Source organism: Nicotiana tabacum, chromosome 8 (assembly GCF_000715075.1).
Source record: "Nicotiana tabacum cultivar K326 chromosome 8, ASM71507v2, whole genome shotgun sequence".
Lineage (NCBI taxonomy): Eukaryota > Viridiplantae > Streptophyta > Magnoliopsida > Solanales > Solanaceae > Nicotiana > Nicotiana tabacum.
Genome location: NC_134087.1, coordinates 191,772,117 through 191,783,382, shown reverse-complemented (window position 1 = coordinate 191,783,382; position 11,266 = coordinate 191,772,117).

The following is an 11,266-nucleotide window of genomic DNA, read 5'->3' as shown; positions in this document are numbered from 1 at the left end:
AGCCCAAGAAGCCTTCACAGTCCTTCATGATGATTCGGTCCGGTGAGGTCAAGCCAGTCAAAAAACCAACGGTTGAAGGGTCAGTGAACAAGTTAAGTATGTCAAACGGTGAACCATCTGTGGTAGTTAAGAAAGGATCCCCAAGTGATTCTATAGCAAAGAAAGAAAAGTAAAAATGGTCGTGCCAGGGTTGGCAAATAAGCCTGTCATAATTGTAGTGGGTGCCCATACGGATTCTGTCATCATCAAGCTCGTAACCCAGTTGCCGATAATCAACAGCAAGGCTATCCCATGGAACTATGAACGGGTGATAGTGACCTACAAGGGAAATGAAGTGAAAGAAAGAGTCAATTAGGCCGAGGGATTAACTTGTTCGAGGAGATGCTTTGCCCCAGAAGGGTTAAGGAAAGGTAAAACATCCAGAGATAATCCAGTTCAAGTAAAGAAAGCAGTCACTGAAGAAGAGGTGGAGGAGTTTTTGAGAAAAATAAAGGTAAAAGATTATTCCATCGTAGAGCAGTTGAGAAAGACGCATGCTCAGATTTCCTTGCTATCATTGTTGATCCACTCAGAAGAGCATTGTCGGGCCTTGATGAAAATTCTGAATGAATTTTATGTCCCTGACAAAATTTCCGTGAACCATCTGGAAAAGATCGCCAACAAAATATTTGAGGTGAACAGGGTCACCTTCTCTGATGACGAGTTGCCTGTGGAAGGTACCGAACACAACAAAGCTCTCTATCTTACGGTAAAATGTGAAGATTCTATGGTCACCAGGGTGTCAGTTGACAATGGTTCTAGTTCAAACATCTGCCCTCTCTCTACTCTGAACAAGTTGAAAGCGGATGATGAGAGGATTCACAAAAACAACATATGCGTTCGGGGATTTGACGATAGAGGGAAAGATTCGGTTGGTGACATAGTGCTTGAGTTGACAATAGGACCGGTGGAATTCACCATGGAGTTCCAGGTACTGGATGTAGCTGTCTCTTACAATTTACTACTAGGTCGGCCTTGTATTCATGCCGCCAAAGCAGTCCCGTCCACTCTGCATCAGATGGTCAAGCTCGAATGGGATAGACAAGATATCGTCGGGCATAGCGAGGATAATTTGTGTGCTCACAGTGATGCCTCTATCCCATTCATTGAGGCTGAAGATGACAAAGGTCCTTGGGTCTATCAAGTTTTTGAAACAACACCAATAGAGAAAGTTCTAGAAGGGAAATGTGTTCCAACTCCAAAGATAGCCTCTGCATCCATCATGATGGCTTCTGAAATGCTGAAAAATGGCTTTATGCCAGGTAAAGGTCTGGGTAGATCCTTGCAGGGTATCATACAACCAGTTTCCCTCCGTGAAAACTTGGGTACGTCTGGTCTCGGATTCAAACCCACAGCAACAGATCTGAAAAGGGATAAAAGGTTGAAACAAAAGGCGTGGGCACTTCCAAAGCCTATTCTGCGTCTCTCCAGGTCTTTTGTCAAGCCCGGTGCTAGGAAACGCCCAATGACAATAATTCCAAGTTCTGTGGTTAACATTGGAGAAGGTTCTAACAAAGCGAATGTGCAGTTCGTCGGGCCGAATGTAAAGCTTAACAATTGGAAGGCTACTCCTCTTCCTACCCTGTAGGAGTCTTGGTAGTTTGTTTTGTTTTCCTTTCTATCTGGGTCATTCTAGGGTTGTGATCCAGACTTTTATTTTCCGCTTGTTGATGTACAAACCCTGTTATCCTTTATTTTTAATGAAATGCAATTTCCTTTTTCCATCATTCCTGATAGTTTCATTTTTTGTTTTCTTTTCTTCTCTGTACAGTTCTTTTTATGCTGGTTTCAATGACATGACACGCATGACGAATCTTCGGCCCAGTCTTAAAAGTCAATCTAATTCTGAAATAATAATCCAAGAAATAGAATGTGAGAATGAATCAGAATATGATGAGGATGAGGACTTTGAAGAGATTAGTAAGGAACTAAGTCATTTTGAAGAAAAACCCAACCCTAATCTGAATAATACGGAAGCAATCAATCTAGGGGACCCAGATAATGTCAGAGAAACTAAGATAAGTGTCCATCTTGAACCGCAAATCAGGGAAGAAATAATTATAGCATTGTTTGAATACAAGGATATTTTTGCATGGTCGTATGATGACATGCCAAGCTTGAGTACCGATTTGGTGGTTCACAAATTTCCAAATGATCCAGCATTTCCTCCCGTTAAGCAGAAGTTGAGAAAGTTCAAAACTAACATGAGTGTGAAGATTAAAGAAGAAATCACAAAGCAGCTGGATGCAAAGGTCATTCGAGTCACGCGGTATCCCACGTGGTTAACCAATGTTGTGCCTATGACAAAGAAAGATGGTAAGACTAGAGTGTGTGTTGATTATCGTGATGTCAACAAGATAAGTCCAAAGGACAACTTCCCCTACAAAATATCCATATTTTGATTGATAATTGTGACAAGCATGAGATTGGGTCTTTTGTGGATTGCTATACGGGGTATCATCAGATTTTAATGGATGAGGAAGATGCAGAAAAGATGGCATTCATCACGCCATGGGGAACATATTCCTGCCGGGTTATGCCATTCGGTTTGAAGAACGTTGGGGAAACTTACATGAGGGCAATAACTACTATATTCTATGATATGATACACAAGGAGATTGAGGTTTACATGGATAATGTGATTATAAAGTCCGGGAAGCAGTCGGACCACATCAAAGATTTGAGAAAGTTCTTCCAAAAGCTCCGCAGGTACAATCTTAAGCTCAATCCTGCAAAGTGTGCATTTGGTGTTCCATCGGGAAACTGTTAGAATTCATAGTCAGTCGGCGGGGCATTGAATTGGATCAGTCAAATATCAAAGCTATCCAGGAATTGCCACCGCCAAAGAACAAGACTGAGGTAATGAGTCTGCTAGGGAGGCTGAACTACATCAGTAGGTTTATTGCTCAGCTCATGACAACTTGTGAGCCTATCTTTAAGCTGCTAAAGAAGGATTCTGCAGTCAAATGGACTGATGAGTGCCAGGAGGCATTCGATAAGATCAAAAAGTATTTGTCGAACCCACCTGTGTTGGTCCCGCCAAAAACCCGAAAAACCTTTGATTCTTTATTTAACAGTCTTGGATAACTCATTTGGTTGTGTGTTGGGTCAGCATGAGATCACTGACAAGAAAGAGCAAGTCATCTACTATCTCAGCAAGAAGTTCACATCTTATGAGGTTAAGTATACTCCCCTTGAAAGGACATGTTGCGCCCTGACTTGGGTAGCACAGAAGTTGAAGCATTATCTGTCGTCTTACACCACTTGCCTCATTTCTCGCCTGGATCCTTTGAAGTATATCTTTCAGAAGCCCATGCTCATAGGAAGGCCGCAAAATGGCAGATCTTGCACACAGAATTTGACATTGTATACGTGACTCGGACAGCGATGAAAGCCCAAGCTTTAGCCGATCACTTGGCAGAGAATCGGTGGATGAAGAATATGAACCTTTGAGGACTTACTTCCATGATGAAGAGGTAATGCATATCGATGAGGTTGAGAAGGATGAAAAGCCCGGTTGGAAACTTTTCTTTGATGGGGCTGCCAATATAAAAGGTGTCAGGATAGGGGTAATGCTTATTTCTGAAACAGGGCATCATTACCCTGTTACGGCCTAGTTGTGTTTCTACTGTACCAACAACATGGCTGAGTACGAGGCATGCATTCTGGGACTAAGGATAGCTATAGATATGGGAATACAGGAAGTCTTGGTCTTGGGAGACTGGGACCTTCTGATGCACCAGATTCAAGGAGAATAGGAGATATAAGATTTAAAGTTTATACCATATCGACAATGTCTGCATGATCTTTGTCAACAGTTTCGATCAATAGAATTCGGGCATATTCCAAGGATCCATAATGAGGTTGCTGATGATTGGCATCAATGTTGCACCATCCAGACAAAGCTTATGTTGACCCTCTGCATATTCAAGTTCGTGATCTGTATGCCTACTATAATGTGGTTGAGGAAGAACTCGATGGTGAACCATGGTTCCATGACATCAGGGAGTATATCAGGATGAGGGTATATCCGATACAAGCCACATGTGATCAAAAGAGAATGATTCGACGTTTGGCTAGTGGATATTTCTTGAGCGGGGGAGTCTTGTATAAGAGAACTCCAGATCTTGGGCTGTTGAGGTGCATCGATAAAAAAAAGCCACGACTATCATGACCAAAGTAAATTCCGTAGTTTACGGGCTGCATATGAGTGGGTATGTTCTGGCAAAGAAAATTCTTCGAGCAGGTTATTATTGGCTCACCATGGAGCGAGATTGTATTAGTATTGTGCGCAAGTGTCATCAATGCCAAGTACATGGAGATTTGATTCATTCTCCGCCATCTGAATTGCACACAATGTCTGTACCATGGCCCTTTGTTGCTTGGGGTATGGATATCATCGGACCAATTGAGCCAGCAACATCCAATGGGCAGAGGTTCATTCTGGTGGCCATTAACTATTTCACTAAATGAGTTGAAGGTAAAACCATCAAATCTGTGACCAAGAAGGTAGTGGTTGATTTTGTTTATTTCAAATATCATTTGTCGGTTCGGAATCCCAAAAGTGGTCATCACAGATAATGGTGCTAATCTTAACAGTCATCTGATGAAAGAGGTATGTCAATAGTTTAAGATTACGCATCGCAATTACACCCCATATCTCCCCAAGGTGAATGAAGCAGTCGAGGTAACCAACAAGAACATAAAGAAGATACTTCGGAAAATGGTGCTAGGTTCAAGGCAATGGCATGAGAAGTTGCCCTTTACGTTGTTGGGTTATCACACTACTATTCGCACTGCAGTAGGTGCAACTCCTTATTCGTTGGTATATGATTGAAGCGGTGATACCCGTGGAAGTTGAAATTCCATCCCTTCGGATTGTTGCTGAAGCCAAAATTGATGATGATGAGTGGGTCAAAACCCACCTGGAGCAATTGAGTTTGATGGATGAAAAAAGATTGGCAGCAGTGTGTCATGTCCAGTTGTATCAAAAGAGAATGGCGAGAGCATATAACAAGAAGGTGCGTCCACGAAAGTTTGAAGGGAGTCAGCAAGTATTGAAACACATCCTTCCACATCAGGCCGAAGCAAAAGGCAAGTTCACCCCAAATTGGCAGGGGCCGTTCATTGTCACAAGAGTGTTGTCCAATGTTGCTTTATATTTAACAGATATAGAAAGCAAATATGTAGATATGGCTATCAATTCTGATGCAGTCAAAAGATATTATGTATGATTTCTTTGGTTCGGTCCCATCAAAATAATAAATAAACTACGTTTGACCTGATTTCTTTAAAGGATACGTAGGCACCTCACGGTTCGGTTCCATTAAAATAAAAATCCAAAAGTCCCCAAGTAAAGAAACTGGGGAAGAAAGTTGTGGTTGTTCTAAGAGATCTGATTCCAAAAGTTGTAATTTTGAACTCATTCAAGTTGTTTTGAGCCTTTGTGATATCCTTTCTTTCTAACCCTATCCAAAAGTCCATATTACGGTCCAAAGAAAGACCTTCCGATCAGTCCTCGAGAGATTCTAAGTCGAGCAAGTATTCATATCAGGGGCAACACTCTAATATAAGCAGGAAAAATAAAAAATGAGAGAGTCTTATTGGTGAAAACCCTCACGGGCACCGTAAGGCGATGGAAAAATGAGAGAAGTTAAAATGAGAGAGTCTTATTGGTGAAAACCCTCACGGGCACCGTAAGTTAACATTGAGTTGAGAGAAGTTAAAATAAGAGAGTCTTATTGGTGAAAACCCTCACGGGCACTGTAAGGCGACAGGGAGTTGAGAGATGAATAAATAAGAGAGGTTTGCTAGTGAAAACCCTTCAGAGCACTGCAAGCCGAACAAGGTTGTTGACTCAGTAAAGGAGTTAGATTATGGGAACCCCAGGCATAAAGTGTGAAGATTGAAAGAAGATTGGTTGAATAGGCTGGGCTGATTAATCCAAAATGCATGTCATGATCATTGGTGCCACCTGCCTCACCCAGATAAGTTCCTTTTCATTTTCTCCCTCAAACAGTCATCATGTTTCAGTTTCTATTCTTTATTTCTTTACCCTCAAAGTCATTGCATTTCATTTCTTTTGGGTTTATCTCTCTAAGGCGTTTCCAAGGTCAGCCTTGTTTAAGCAAGTAAGAAAAGATTTCAAAGCTTACTACAAACTTCAAAAATTACACAAAGCAAAGTGCGGCCAAAGCATACCAGAAATAGCATGATGCAAAAGCGAAAAATAAGGTGTTAGTGGAAACTCCATTGGGCAGATGGTTTGGGAATCTTGTGGGAAATGTAGAGTTTCAGGTAGAAAGGTCAGAAATGCTAAAATAGCGGGTTGGGTGTAGAGCATTGGGGTCATTTAGGGTCCTGCGGTTGAGATTCAGTCAGGAGTCAAACAATTCTTGGCCAGTTCAAAGCAGCCAGTTAGACCAAAGCATGGCAATGGGGAGGCCACCTTCAGCAAGAATGCCACAAACTAACCACCCCGTTTTTCAAACTAATAAGATTTTTCTTTAATTGAAACAGGGGCAGAAAATTTTGTTTGTTTTGGAGAAACCCTCCGTGAGGAAAGCAAGAGCCAGACAGGCTTGGTAGTAAGTTCTAGCACCCTCTGAGATAACAGGATTTAGTAAGTTTGAGGCCCTCGCAAATGACAAGGTGTGACGAGAGGTCTACTTTTGGGAAGTATAATTTGGCATTTAAGTTTTCACTTTCGAAATGAGGCTTGGTTTGAAATTTTCAGGATAAAAGGAATTTAATTTAGAATTTATTTTGATAACAAGGATTGGTTAACACTCACAGATGTTCCCAATATCAAATTGGGGCAGAAAAATTTCTTTTATTTTATCTGTTGCGTTGAAATCAGGCACCCACCTGAAGAACCAGGGAACACAACACGAGTTTCAAGGATAGAAGACAGTTAAAGTTTTGGCTATCAGGCACCCACCTGGAAAAACAAGGGAAGACATTTCCAAGGAAAAGCAGTCTCAAGAGAAAGCAGTTCAGGTTCAGCAATCAGGCGCCCACCTGGAGAAACAAGGGAAGGTGACACAAGTTCAAAGAAAAGCGGGTAAAGCTTAGCAGTAGGGCGCCTACCTAGAGAACAAAGGAAAAGTAGTAGTGTTCAAGTTCAGCAATCAGGAGCCCACCTGGAGAACAAGGGAGAACAAGTCAAGTTTCAAGGGAAAAGTAGTAAAGTTGAGGTAATCAGGAACCCACCTGGAGAACAAAGGGAAAGCAGCAGTCTTCAAAGGAAGACATTTCAAGTTCAGCAATTAGGAGCCTGCCTTGAGAACAAGTAAGGACAAGTCAAGTTTTGAGGAAAAAGCAGTAAAGTGCTGGAAATCAGGCGCCCACCTAGAGAACAAAGGAAAGCAGTTCAAGTTTCGAGGAAAAACAGTTCAAGTGTTGGAAATTAGGCGCCCACCTGGAGAACAAAGGAAAGCAGTTCAAGTTTTGAGGAAAAACAGTTCAAGTGTTGGAAATTAGGCGCCCACCTGGAGAACAAAGGGAAGCAGTTCAAGTTTCGAGGTAAAATAGTTCAAGTGTTGGAAATCAGGCGCCCACCTGGAAAACAAAGAGAAAACAATTCAAGTTTCAGAGGAAAGGAAGACAATTCAAATGTTGGTAATCAGGCGCCCACCTGGAGAACAAAAGGAAAGCAACAATGTTCAAATGAAGACAATTCAAGTTTTGACAATCAGGCACCCACCTGGAGAATATAGAAAAGCAGTTCAAGTTTCGAGGAAAAGCAGTGCAAGTTTCGAGGAATACAGTTGAATTTTGGCAATCAGGCGCCCACCTGGAGAGCAAGGGAATACAGTCGAAGTTTGGCAATCAGGCACCCACCTAGAGAACAAGGGAATACAGTTAAAGTTTTGGCAATCAGGAGCCCACCTGGAGAGCAAGGTAATATAGTTGACGTTCGGCAATCAGGCGCCCACCTGGAGAACAAGGAAAGCAATTCAAGTTTCAAAGGAAAATAGCACAAGTTTCAAGGGAAAATAGTTTAAGGTAACAAAGGGAATACAATTCAAGTTTTGGCAATCAGGCGCCCGCCTGGAGAACGAGGGAATACAGTCAAATGTTGGCAATCAGGCGCCCACTTGGAGAATAAAGGAATTCATCTCAGAATGCAATTCAAGTTAGCGACAAAGGAAGCTCACCTGGAGTGTACAAGTCAACAGAGCGGTAGAAATTACAAGATCAAGTTTGAAAATGTGTAGATAGGACTCTTGTAATTCATAGATCGTAGTTTAGTGTAGCTTCTTCTATTTTTTTTGGTGTAATAAAGAGTTCAGCAAGCAGTAGCAGCAGCAACAGTGAAATCACAACTTCCTGGTACTCCCAGCTACTGAAACTTCTCGAATTACACTGACCTGATTCATTTATAGCCAAAGATATGTAGGCAACCTCGGAAGCAAGGTGCGGTCAAATATTTCAAAAATGCTTCCCACGGAGTATTCAAACGGGCAAAATCGCTCATATCCGCTCACTTTATCTTTGCACGAAAACTCTTCGTGTTTCCGGGCAAAGAGGGGCAGCTGTGAGCACGTGATTTTTGCTTTATACGAATTACTTCCATAAAATATAAGAAAATAATTTTTTCCAATTTTTGCAATTTTATAGGATTTTTCGTAGAATTTTATTTATTATTTGCATTATTGTGCATATCTAATTTTCGTTAAAAATAAAAAATACCATGCATTGCATTTGGTTTCGATTTCACACTTTTAGAATTAATTAGTAATAATATCTTTTATTAAAAACGAAAATCACAAATAGCTCATTTTACACCTTTTAATTTTAGTCTATTGATTTTTTCCTTTAATTTAGGACTAAGTAATTTTATAATTATTGTGACTAGGCAACTAGTTTAATCCTACAACTTAGATTGATTTAGGAGTTAATTTTGAGATTTTATTAATTAAAGAAAAAAATAAAAGAAAAAAGGGAAAAAAGAAAACGAATTTGGGGAAAGAGACTTATTCAAATTGGGCTGGAAATCAACCCAATTGCCTTCCCAAACCAAATCTCACGTCTTCCCCGTCCAGGTCCACCCCAGAAAAAATCCCTAACCCATTCACACGACCCGCCCCATTTCCTCTTTAGAATATAAATCCCTTATAAAAATTTTCCCAAGAAACGAACCCTAAATCCCAAGCTCAGAAACGGCGCCCTACTGTTCATTGTCTTCTTCACCCTAAAATTTTGTCCAAACTCGCCAAATTTCAGGAGAGTGAGCCTAAACTCACCTCACGCACTTCCCATCTCACCACGTCACCAGATATTCCAACAGTTTCTGACAATTTTTTCACCCCATGTGCTGGACTCGTTGGAATTTCTGAGGAATAAATTTCGAAAATGGGAGCCGTGGATTGATTTGAGGACCAATCCTCTCCTTCCATCTGTCAAGATTTGTTCCGAAAGGGATTTTCAGGTTTTGTTTGTGTGAGGAAGGGAATAGAAGGTTCGAGATTTTTTGGGAGGTTTATATATACAAGGTAAGTTTTCTTTGTTGAGGGGAGGACTTCGGATTTTCGGAAATTTAGTAGAAAAGTTATAGGGTTTTTGGGCTTCTTCTTCCTCGAGCTTTAGTCTGCATTTTTTTCCAAAAAAAAAACAAAAAAAAATATGGTCTGAGTTCGTTCTTCTGAGTTCAGTTCTTTTTTATTCCAAGAAAAATCACAGAAAAGATTTCTCAGCATTTTGCCTTTAGATTCCTTGTTTTAAAAATGGTGCTCGTTTGAAGTTAAGCTGGTTTTGCATTTGAACGTCGAATTTCGGTGTTTGCTTAAGACTTCTGTCCGGGCTTGGTGATTTCTACTCGAACCTGCTACTGTTCGGATTGATATTAGCTTCTGAATTTCATGTGTGTTTAGTGTTTAAGCAGAGTTAATTGAAGGTGTTTACCAATCCCAGGTTCATTTCTGGTTCTTTCTTTTGTTTTAATCTCAGTGTTGAGAAGCAAGATGCTTGAATCTCGTGGGATGTTACAATAATCTGTCTCGTGATATTTGCTTTTCATTCAGTATTGTTTGGTCCCATTGTTGTATTTGTTATCTCTTCTTGATATTTTGTTTCTTTTGTATATTAAATGATTAAACACATAGCTAAGGTCCAAAACGATTTACTCCTGGCTCTCGAGTTTAATTTGATGGTTTAGTTAAGTTTGGACATGGATAATCAATGAAGTTAGAATGTCTACGATCATGGCTTAATAAAGAACTGCATGAAATGCAGGCAGACTACCAGTGCTCCTAATTCGTTTGCCTCTGTTGATCTCCTTTTGAAGAATTTGTATGTGTTTAGCTTCATTTGTGAACAACAGAAGGTTTTTACTCTTATTTTGCGGATATCATGTTTAAATTAAAAAAGTAGAAGCTTTGTTGTTTTGTTTATATAACTCAGTGTTGTTATTTTGGTCGAATCAACTCATAAGATCCTTCTATCAAGAGAATAGATCAAATTCTTTTTTTTGAAAGACCTGCACATGCGCAGTTTCTTTTGTACATTAATTGTGGACTGAATTTTTATATGTCTCATGAAGAGTCATACGTTGGTGAAGCTTAATGTGCATAAGCTGATGTGCTTGTCTATTTGTGACGACCTAGTTAGTCAAAGTTATTCTTTCAATGACCCTTCACGCTGATTAATCCCGGTAGAAAGTCATTATTCATATGTTCTATTGAAAAATCTATGCCATGAGGCTGTTGTGAGGCATTTCCATTTAATTTCAAAAAATGTCTTTGTTTGAAGGGTATTAATGGGAATTAGGCAACTAAACCTCGAGGAGCTTAGCTTGTCTTGATCAGCGTTGTTTATCCATCTTAGTTATATTATTTTGACCCCTTATGTGTTCTTGAGTGTTCGTTCGAATTGTTCATGCATTTTAAAAGTGTGGGGTGATTGGAATTGTTTGCTTTAGTTGCTCATAGTAGGAATCAAATGATTATTTTGTTGAAGAAAGCTGATAGCTGAAGTTGAAAAGTTAATTTAGAGGAACTTTCTGATTGCAAGTCTTTGAAATTTTTGACGTTCAATGTTTACTGTTTGTGCTCGAATTTTGGGCTGGAAGTGGCTAAAAGAGATTTGAGTCTCAATTGGGCAGGAATTGGTCCATCAGAAACGGCCCAATCAAAAGCTCCCTCCTCGGACCTTGCTGTCTATTTAGTTGTTTGTTTTAAGTTAAATTTAAAGTTTAAATCGATTTTTGGTTGGTGTCGTGATGAAG